The 10660-nt window shown below is 40.1% G+C and overlaps 1 long non-coding RNA gene across 1 annotated transcript in view; it reads right to left on the reverse strand.

Annotated features, from left to right (window-relative positions):
• Nucleotides 1-10281, reverse strand: part of LOC108388389 (uncharacterized) — an 81591-nt gene extending 71310 nt beyond the window's left edge. The window contains exon 1 of the long non-coding RNA XR_005057288.2: nucleotides 10014-10281. This is a non-coding gene — a long non-coding RNA (uncharacterized lncRNA). The remainder of the gene's footprint in view (nucleotides 1-10013) is intronic.
• Nucleotides 10282-10660: the final 379 nt, after the last annotated feature.

Genomic DNA, 10660 nt, shown 5'->3' on the forward strand with positions numbered 1-10660 from the left:
CACATGCAAAATGCAACCACAGATACAACACGTACAAACCCATATGCAAAACACACACAAACCACAACAAAAAGAACACCAAATTTATGCAACACACATTTCACACACTGCACACATCAGTCCAAGCATACATAAAACAGAGCACACAGAGTCTCACAGAATGCACAATGCCAAATACACAACACATATACAAAGCATATTAGTCATAACACACAATATCTCACACAACTTGAAAAACACACAGACCACACAACACATACACAATACGTAATGCACAGGGAAGAATACACACAACACAAACACTGATAACACAACAACACATCACACAACACACACAAGCATCATACACAGAATTTAACATCACAACTCATAACACAGAAAACACCCTGCATTAACAATGCAAGACACACAGAACAATGCAACCACTGCATACCAGACATAAAGCCACACAGAAAATACACTCAAAGAACAACCACAACATACACAAGAAAATACCCACAAACACATACATAGAGAACACACAGAACCTCTCAACACGCACACAGCACAACAAAGAAAACAACATACACCACAAACATAACAGGACATAAATCACGCAATTCACACAAACCACAGTTTGAGTGCACACAACACACACAGTGAGGCACACTACAAAAGCACAACCACACAGAGACAACACATATCACATCACAGACATAACTCAACCAAACACACACACAACCTCTCAAACACAGCCAAACGCAAATCACAATCACACAGATGCAAAACAGGCACACCACATACAAAACCATTCACAGACCATATAACATTTCCAAACATGAACACAACACACTACACAAATGATGCCAAATGTACAACACACAAAGACACACTCCAAGCACCCAACACCCAACACAGAACCACCCACAACAATAGTCATACAGCACTCCACAAAACCATTCACAGACCATATAACATTTCCAAACATGAACACAACACACTACACAAATGATGCCAAATGTACAACACACAAAGGCACACTCCAAGCACACAACACTCAACACAGAACCACCCACAACAACAGTCATACAGCAATCCACAAAGAAACACACACAGAACACTCACTACAAAAAACAAAGTACCTAAACTGCACACATCACGTACACAAGTCACAACACTGAAAGAACACAACACACCGGAAACACTCACACACTACATAAACACTGCCATGCACATTAAACCAGCAGATCACAGACTTCACAGCAAAAAACACAATAACACAGCTCGCAAAATGTAGCACAACACAGAATACACACAATCACACAACAAACACCACAAAACACTCCCTAACATATACACAAAAGACAAACAATGCACTTCACACATAACACAAAACCCAAGAAACACAAAACACATCAGAGAAAGACGCAAAACAGAAACATCGCACACACAACACACACATTAAGAGAAACACATCAATACATTACCACAACACACAAAATAATACAGATCACAGAAAAATACATCACACAACACACAGAAGCATCACACACAATTAAACATCACAACTCATAGCACACACAACACCCTGCATTAACAACACAGACACTGACACAACCACTACATACCACACATAAAGCCACACACAACAAACACTCAAGGAATAACCACAAGAAACACAAGTAAACACCCACAAACACAAAGACATGGAGAACACACACAAACTCAGCATGCAAACAGCACATCTGAAACAACATACACCACAACATCACAGGACATATAGGCACCCAATTCTCACAGACCACATTTAACCATGTACATACCCCACACTCAATGAGGCACACCACACAAGCAAAACCACATACAGATAACACAGCTCATCTCACACACATAACAACCATTACACACACAACTTCTCAAACACAGCCAAACACGTATCACAATCACACATGCAAAACACACACAACACATACAAAACCACATGCAAAACACACAACCAACAATAAACACACATAGCACACATTTCACACACTACACACCCCACACACCAATGCACACAGACAATCCACACACATGTATACACACGGGCACCACTATGCAATGCACACACACACAAAACTCAAAAAGTAACAACACAACAGTCACAGGGCACACACCAGAAACAACAGAGTACATGTTTCTCAGAAAATGCACAACACAAATATTGCACACACAACACACACATTAAAAGAAACACATCAATACATTAACACAGCACACAAAATAATACAAAATAACAGAACAATACATCACACAGCAGAGACAAATATCACATACAACTTAAACATCACAGGTCATAACACCCACAAAACCCTGCATTGGCAACACAAAACACAGACCGATGCAACTACTACATACCACACATAAAGCCACACACAACACACACTCAAGGAATAACCACAGCAAACACAAGTAAACACTCACAAATACAAAGACATAGAAAGCACACACAAACTCAACATGCAAACAGTACAACATATGAAACAACATATACCACAAACATCATAGGACATAAAGGCAAACACTTCTCACAAACTACATTTAACCATGTACACACCACACACACAATGAGGCACACTGCACAATCAAAACCACATACAGATAACATATCTCACCTCACACACAAAGCAACCAATTACACACACAACATCTCAAACACAGGAAAACACATATCACAATCACTCACGCAAAATACACACAGCAAATACAAAACCACACACAAAACACACAACCAAGGGTAAACACACATAGCACACATTTCTCACACTACACACCCCACACACAACCACACACAGACACCCCACACACATATACACACTAGGACAACTCTGCACAATGCACAGACACACAATGCAAAAACAACACAACTGTCAAAGGGCACACACCAGACACAGCAGAGCACATATTTCTCATAAAGCACACAAATCACATTTGCGAGTGTACATTCAGCACACACAATGTAACACACTAAACAACAAAGCCACATACAGATAACACATCTCACCTCACACACAAAACAACCACACAACCTCTCAAACACAGCCAAACACGTGTCACAATCACTCACACAAAACACACACAACACATACAAAACCACACTCAAAACACACAACCAATGGTAAACACACTAAAGCACATATTTGGCACACTACACTCCCCACACACAACCACACACAGACACCCCACACAAATATACACTCATGGGCACCTCTACACAATGCACACACACACAGAACTCAAAAAGTAACAACACAACAGTCACAAGACACACACCAGACACATCAAAGCACATAATTGCTTCCAACACACACAAACCACATTTCACAGAGTACACACAGCACACACAATGAGACACACTCAACACGCATAACCACACACAGACAACACATTTCACATCACACACATAACAAGCAAATACCCACACAACCACTCAAACACAACGTTGCACACATCACAATCACACATGCAAAACACACACCACACACAACACATACAAAATGACATGTAAAAAATACACAAGCAACAACAAAATGAATGCCAAATGTATGAAACACACATTTAACACACTACACACATCACAGAAAACACACAGAAAACATACAGCACACAGAGCCTCACAGAATGCACAATGCAAAGCACACAATATATATAAAAGCATATCAGACACAACACACAGTTAATATCCCACATAACATGCAAAACACACAGATGACACAACACACACAATACACAAAACAGTTAAGACTATAAACATACATCACACAGTCTCACCCCTAGCACACACACCCAACACAGAAGTACCCACAACCACACAAGTCACACAGCACTCCACAGAGATATAGACACAGAACATACACTACAAACAACAAAGTACCCAAACTGCACACATCACATGCACAACAGTCACAACACAGAAAGAGCACAACATAAAGGAAACACACACACTATAACCACCAGATCACAGACATCACAACAGAAAACACACAATAACACAGCACGCAAAATATAACACAACACAGAATACACACACAATCACCCAACAAACACCACAAAACACACCCTACCATATACACAAGAGACAACGGACTTCACGCATAACACAGAACCCAACAAAAACAAAACACATCACAAAAAACACGCGCAACACAAACATTGCACACACGTTAAAAGAAACACACCAATACATTACCACAACACACAAAAGAATACACAAATTACAGAACAGTACATTACACAAACACACAGACATCTCACACAAATTAAACTTCACAACTCATAACACAAACAAGGCCCTGCATTAACCACACAACACACAGACTGATGCAACCTCTACATACCACACATAAAGCCACACAGAATACACACTCAAAGAATAACCACAACAAACACAAGTAAACACGCACAAACACAAAGACATAGAGAACACATATATAACACATTTTTCACACTACACACCACACACACAATCATGCACAGAGACCCCACACACATAACTGTGCACTGCCCACACTTCACAAAGTGCACAAACAGAAAACCCAAAAGGTAACAACACAAGTCACAAGACACACACCAGACACATCAAAGCACATAATTGCTCAGAACACACATGAACCTTGTTTCACAGAGTACACACAGCACACACAAACAGGCACACTGAACAAGCACAACCACACACAGACAACACATCTCACATCACACACAAAAGCAAACACCCATACAACCACTCAACACAACCATGCACAAATCACAATCACACACACAAAACACACACCACACATGACACATTCTAAATGACATGCAAAAATACACAAACCACAACAAAAAGAACACATAATTTATGAAATACTCATTTCACACAATACACATCACACACACAAAAGCACACACATCCCACACATGTGTACACACACAGGCACCACTACACAAAGCACACACACCCAAAACACAAAAAGGAAAAACACAACAGTCACAGGGCACATACCTGTCACAAAAAAGCACATAATTGCTCACAAAACACACAAATATCATTTGGGAGATTACACAGGACATGTAATGAGGCACACATAATAAGCAAAACCACACAGGGACAACAAATCTCACATCATACACATAACAGCCACTCACACAACCACTCAAACACAACCAAACCTTAATCACAATCAAACACAAAAGATACACAACCCTCACAATCCATAAGCAAAACACACATAACCAGCAAAGTAGACAAATAGCACACATTTCGGACACTACATGCTACACACACAACCATGTAGAGACACACCACAAATATATCCTCACACAAGAGCACAAAACAGAACACATACACAACACAGAAACATGCAACACAACAGTCACAAGACACACACCAAACACCTCAAGGCACATAGCTGCTCACAATACACATGAAATTCATTGAGCAGACTGCATACTACACACACCATGAGACATACTGAACAAGCACAACCACATAGTCAACACATCTCACATCATGCGCAGAACACTAAGACCCAAACATACCCACAACCACACACAAATCACAATCACACACACAAAACACACACAACACTCACAAAACCATAGACAAAAAACACATAACCAACAAAGAAGACAAATAGCACACATTTCACACACTACACGCTACACACACAATGACACACAGACACACCACACATATATCCTCACACAGGAGCACAATGCAGAACACACACACAACACAGAAACAGGCAAAACAGAAGTCACAATACACACACCACACCCTTCAAGCACATAACTGCTCACAATACACATGAAAAGCATTGCACAGAGTACATACTGCACACACCATGAGACATACTAAACAAGCACAACCACTCAGTCAACACATCTCACATCATGTGCATAACTCAAACAGCCAAACACACACACAGCCTCTCAACAACACAACACACAAATCATAATCACACACAAAATTGACACAACACATAGAAATCCACACACAACCAACAAAAACACACACAACACACCTATAATGCACTACAAAACACACACAGCCAAAAGCATGCAATATAAAGCACACATAGAAACAAACACAGAACAGCATGAAACAAAACACAGAAACACACACAAAATGCACACTCACAGAATACATCAGACACAACGGAAAACTAACACCATACAGAATGCTCTAAATACACAGACCACCCAACATCTACCCTGTACTTAACACATAGAAAGCATACAGACAGCACTCACACAATCCAGAACACAGTACATAACACAACAGAGAACAGAAAGACCAGACAAATTACACACAAAACAGGACACCGTAAGCCACACAACAAACACACAACATATACAAACACCAATGGATAATGCATCAAAAATGAAAAAACATACAAGACACAAAGAACCACCCAATGCACACAACACACAACTCACAACCACACACATCACACAATGCATGCCACACAGAGAAAATTACAAAGAACAATGTACTCAACAAGCAGTAAAGAACTCATACCACACATAGTACATACACAACACACACAACATGGACAACACACAACACACAGAAAATAAGAAAGACACACAGATCACAGACAACACAACCCAAAACACACAGGAACACACCACACACACAGCATAGCAAAACAGAATACACATATAATCACAAAACAAACACCACAAATCATTCACTACCATATACCAACAACACAAACAGCACACTACACAAAAAAACCCAAAAAGCACAACACAGATTAAACACACACACACACGGTAAAAAACACATAACACACAGCCCACACAGCAAGACATAAAACAAAGGAACAAAATGACACACAGCATACACAACACAATGCACACAAAAATGTTCTTAACAACATTTAGCACAAACAACACACTACATACAACACAAACAATACAACACACATTAAACAACACACACAGAACATACAACAAACACAGCCACACACAACACATATGGAAAGCGCCAAGACAGCACATACAACACACACACAAAACACCAACAACATGCAAAAACAGTGTTTACACACAACCTTTCAATACACAGACAGCACATCACACTAAACAACAAACACCCCACACATTGAGCACATAACTGCATGCAATACACATGAACCATGGTTCTCAGAGTAAACACAACACACACTGTGAGGCACATGGAACAAGCATGACCACGCACAGTACACACATCACAAATTACACTCATTATTCAAACAGCCAATCACACACACAACCTGTCAAACACAAACACAAATCACAATCACACGCAAAACACGCATCACACACACATGCAAAATGACATGTAATAAATACACAAACCACAACAAAAATAACACCAAATTTATGAAACACATTTCACACACTGCACACATCACACAAAACACACATAAAACATACAGCACAGAGGTCCACACAGAATAATGTAAAGCACAGAATATACGTACAAAGAATATACAGCACAGCACACAATTAATTGCCCACATGACACGTAAAACACACAGATGACACAACACATGCACAATATGAAAAAATTGAAAAGAGTACACACAACACACATGCAACTGAAAACACAATACATTGGACATCATACAACATATGTGTGGTACATCAAACACTAAACATGAAACAGAAAACCATTCACAGATGACATAACATTCCCAACCACGAACACAACACACTACACAAATGATGCCAAACATACAACACAAAGACACACTGCAAACACACAACACCCAACACCGAACCACCCACAACCACACCAGTCACACAGAACTCCACAAATTCACACAGAACTTACACTACAAACAACAAAGTACCCAAACTGCACACATCACACACACAACAGTCACAACACAGAAAGAACACAACACACAGGAAACACACAAACAACCACATAAGCACCGCCACACACATTAAACCAACAGATCGCGGACATCCCAACAGAAAACACACAATAACACAGCAGGCAAAATGTAACAACACAGAAGACACACACAATCACACAACGAGCACCACAAAACACACCCTACCATATACACAAAAGACAAAGAATGCACTTCACACATAACACAAAACCTAACAAACACAAAACACATCACAAAACGATGCAGAACACAAACATCACACACACAACACACACATTAAAAGAAACACATCAATACATTAACACAACACACAAAATAGTACAAAAATCACAGAAATATACATCACACAGCACACACAAATAAAACATCACAGCTCATAACACCCACAACACCCTGCATGAACAACACAACAGACCGACACAAACAATACATACCACACATAAAGCCACACACAACACTAAGTCAAGAAATACCACAACAAACACAAGTAAACACCCACAAACACAAATACATAGAGACCACACACAGACTAAGCATGCAAAAAGCACAACATATGAAACAACATACACCACAAACATCACAGGACATAAAGGCACAAATTTCTCACAAACCACTGTTAATCATGTACACACCCCACACACAAACACACTCAGACACCCCATACACATATACACACAAGGAACCACTACACAATGCACACACACACAAAACTGAAAAAGTAACAACACAGGCTCATGGCACACACCAGTCACAACAGAGCACATATTTCTCATAAAACACACAATTCACATTTGCGACAGTACATGCAGCACACAGAACAAGACAGACCAAACAAGCACAACCACACAAGGACAAGACATCTCACATCACAAACATAACAACTGCACACACACAACCACTCAAACACAACCACACATAAATCACACTCACACACGCAAAACACACACAACACTCATAAATCCATAGGCAAAACACACATAACCAACAAAGAAGACAAATAGCACACATTTCAAACACTACACACTAAAGACTCAACCATGCTCGGACACACCACATACATATCCTCAAACAGGAGCACAATGCAGAAAACACACACAACACTGAAACAAGCAAAACAAGAGTCACAAGATACACACCACACACCTCAAGGCACATAACTGCTCACAACACACATGAAAACCACTGTGCAAACCATGAGGCGTACTAAACAAGCACAACCACACACAGTCAACACATCTCACATCATGTGCATAGCTCAAACTGCCAAACACACACACAAACTCTCTAACACAACCGCACACAAATCAAAATCACACACACAAAACAGGTACAACACATACAAATCCACATACAACCAACAAAAGCATACACACCACACCTATAACACACTACAGACAATACACACAGCCACAAGCATGCAACATAGAGCACACACAGACCCAGGTGCAGATAAAATGAACCAAAACCCACAAACGCACACACAATGAGCACAGGCACACAACACATCTGACACAAGGCTAAATCAACATCACACACAATGCTCAAATTACACAGACCACCCAACATCTACCCTGTATGTAACACACAAAAGGCATATACACAACACTTACACAACCCAGAACACAGTACATAACACAACAGAGGACAGAAAGACAAGATATATTTCACACTACACATTAGACAGGAAGCCACACACAAAACACACAACATATGTAGCTGCCAACACATAACTCATCAAAAAAGGCAAAATATACAATACACATAGAACCACTCAATGCAGACAACACAACTTACAAATAACATCACACATAACACAGCACACAGAGAAAAATACACAGAACAGTGTACTCAACAAGCAGTAAGGAACCTATACAACACATATTACATACAAAATACACACAACACGGACAACACAGAACAGAGAGAAAACAAACAAGACACACAGAGAATAGACAAGACAATGCAAAACACACAAGAACACAGTACACACAGCATACCACAACAGAGAATACAAACAGAATTAAAAAACACATGACAAAACACTAACTACCATATACCAACAACACATACAGCATACTACACACACAAAACAAAACAAAAAAAACAAAAAACAGATTAAGTGTATACCTTTCTACTGCAATGTTTATTAAGTTTTCTATATCACATAGGAACAAGTTGCATTCAAGGGGAAAGCAGCCTGGTATTCTCTCAGGCAGGGTCTACTCATTCACGGTGGACTGTGTCATCAGAAGAGTCTGGCTTAAGACTCTCCTACAGCAGATCCTGACACTTTACTACAAAGGCATCTTCAGGGCACTGCTTTTATTCGCCAGGACACTCCACTTCTGTGCATCTTCTTCTAGCACCCCCAGGAAACAAGGACCTCCTGGATGATTCCAAATCTGTGGAGGAAACAGCCAAGCATGAAAGACATTCTTTAGTGTGCTTGAATGCAGAAGTCTTAGGACTGCCCTTAAGCATTTGGCTTTAGAATCATAGCAAAGGATTCTTTCCCCCTGCAGATCATAAAGAGAGAGCTGTGATGTACATGGTTAGTTCAGGCTAATAGAGTTCTGCCCCAGAGAAGAGCTTTGTTCTGATGAAAGGATGATCAGCTGAAGAAGTCCCAACAGCATCTTCCCTTAAACCTAGTGGCAAGTCCTATTCACAGCACACATGTCTCTTGGACTTAAGGTGCATTCAGAGAGGCCACAATGCACACCTACGTTTGGCCATTTCACTCTGCATGAGTGAGGAGGAAGTAACTGAAAGTG

The sequence above is a fragment of the Manis javanica genome, chromosome 14 (genome assembly GCF_040802235.1).
Source record: "Manis javanica isolate MJ-LG chromosome 14, MJ_LKY, whole genome shotgun sequence".
Classification (NCBI taxonomy): Eukaryota; Metazoa; Chordata; class Mammalia; order Pholidota; family Manidae; genus Manis; species Manis javanica.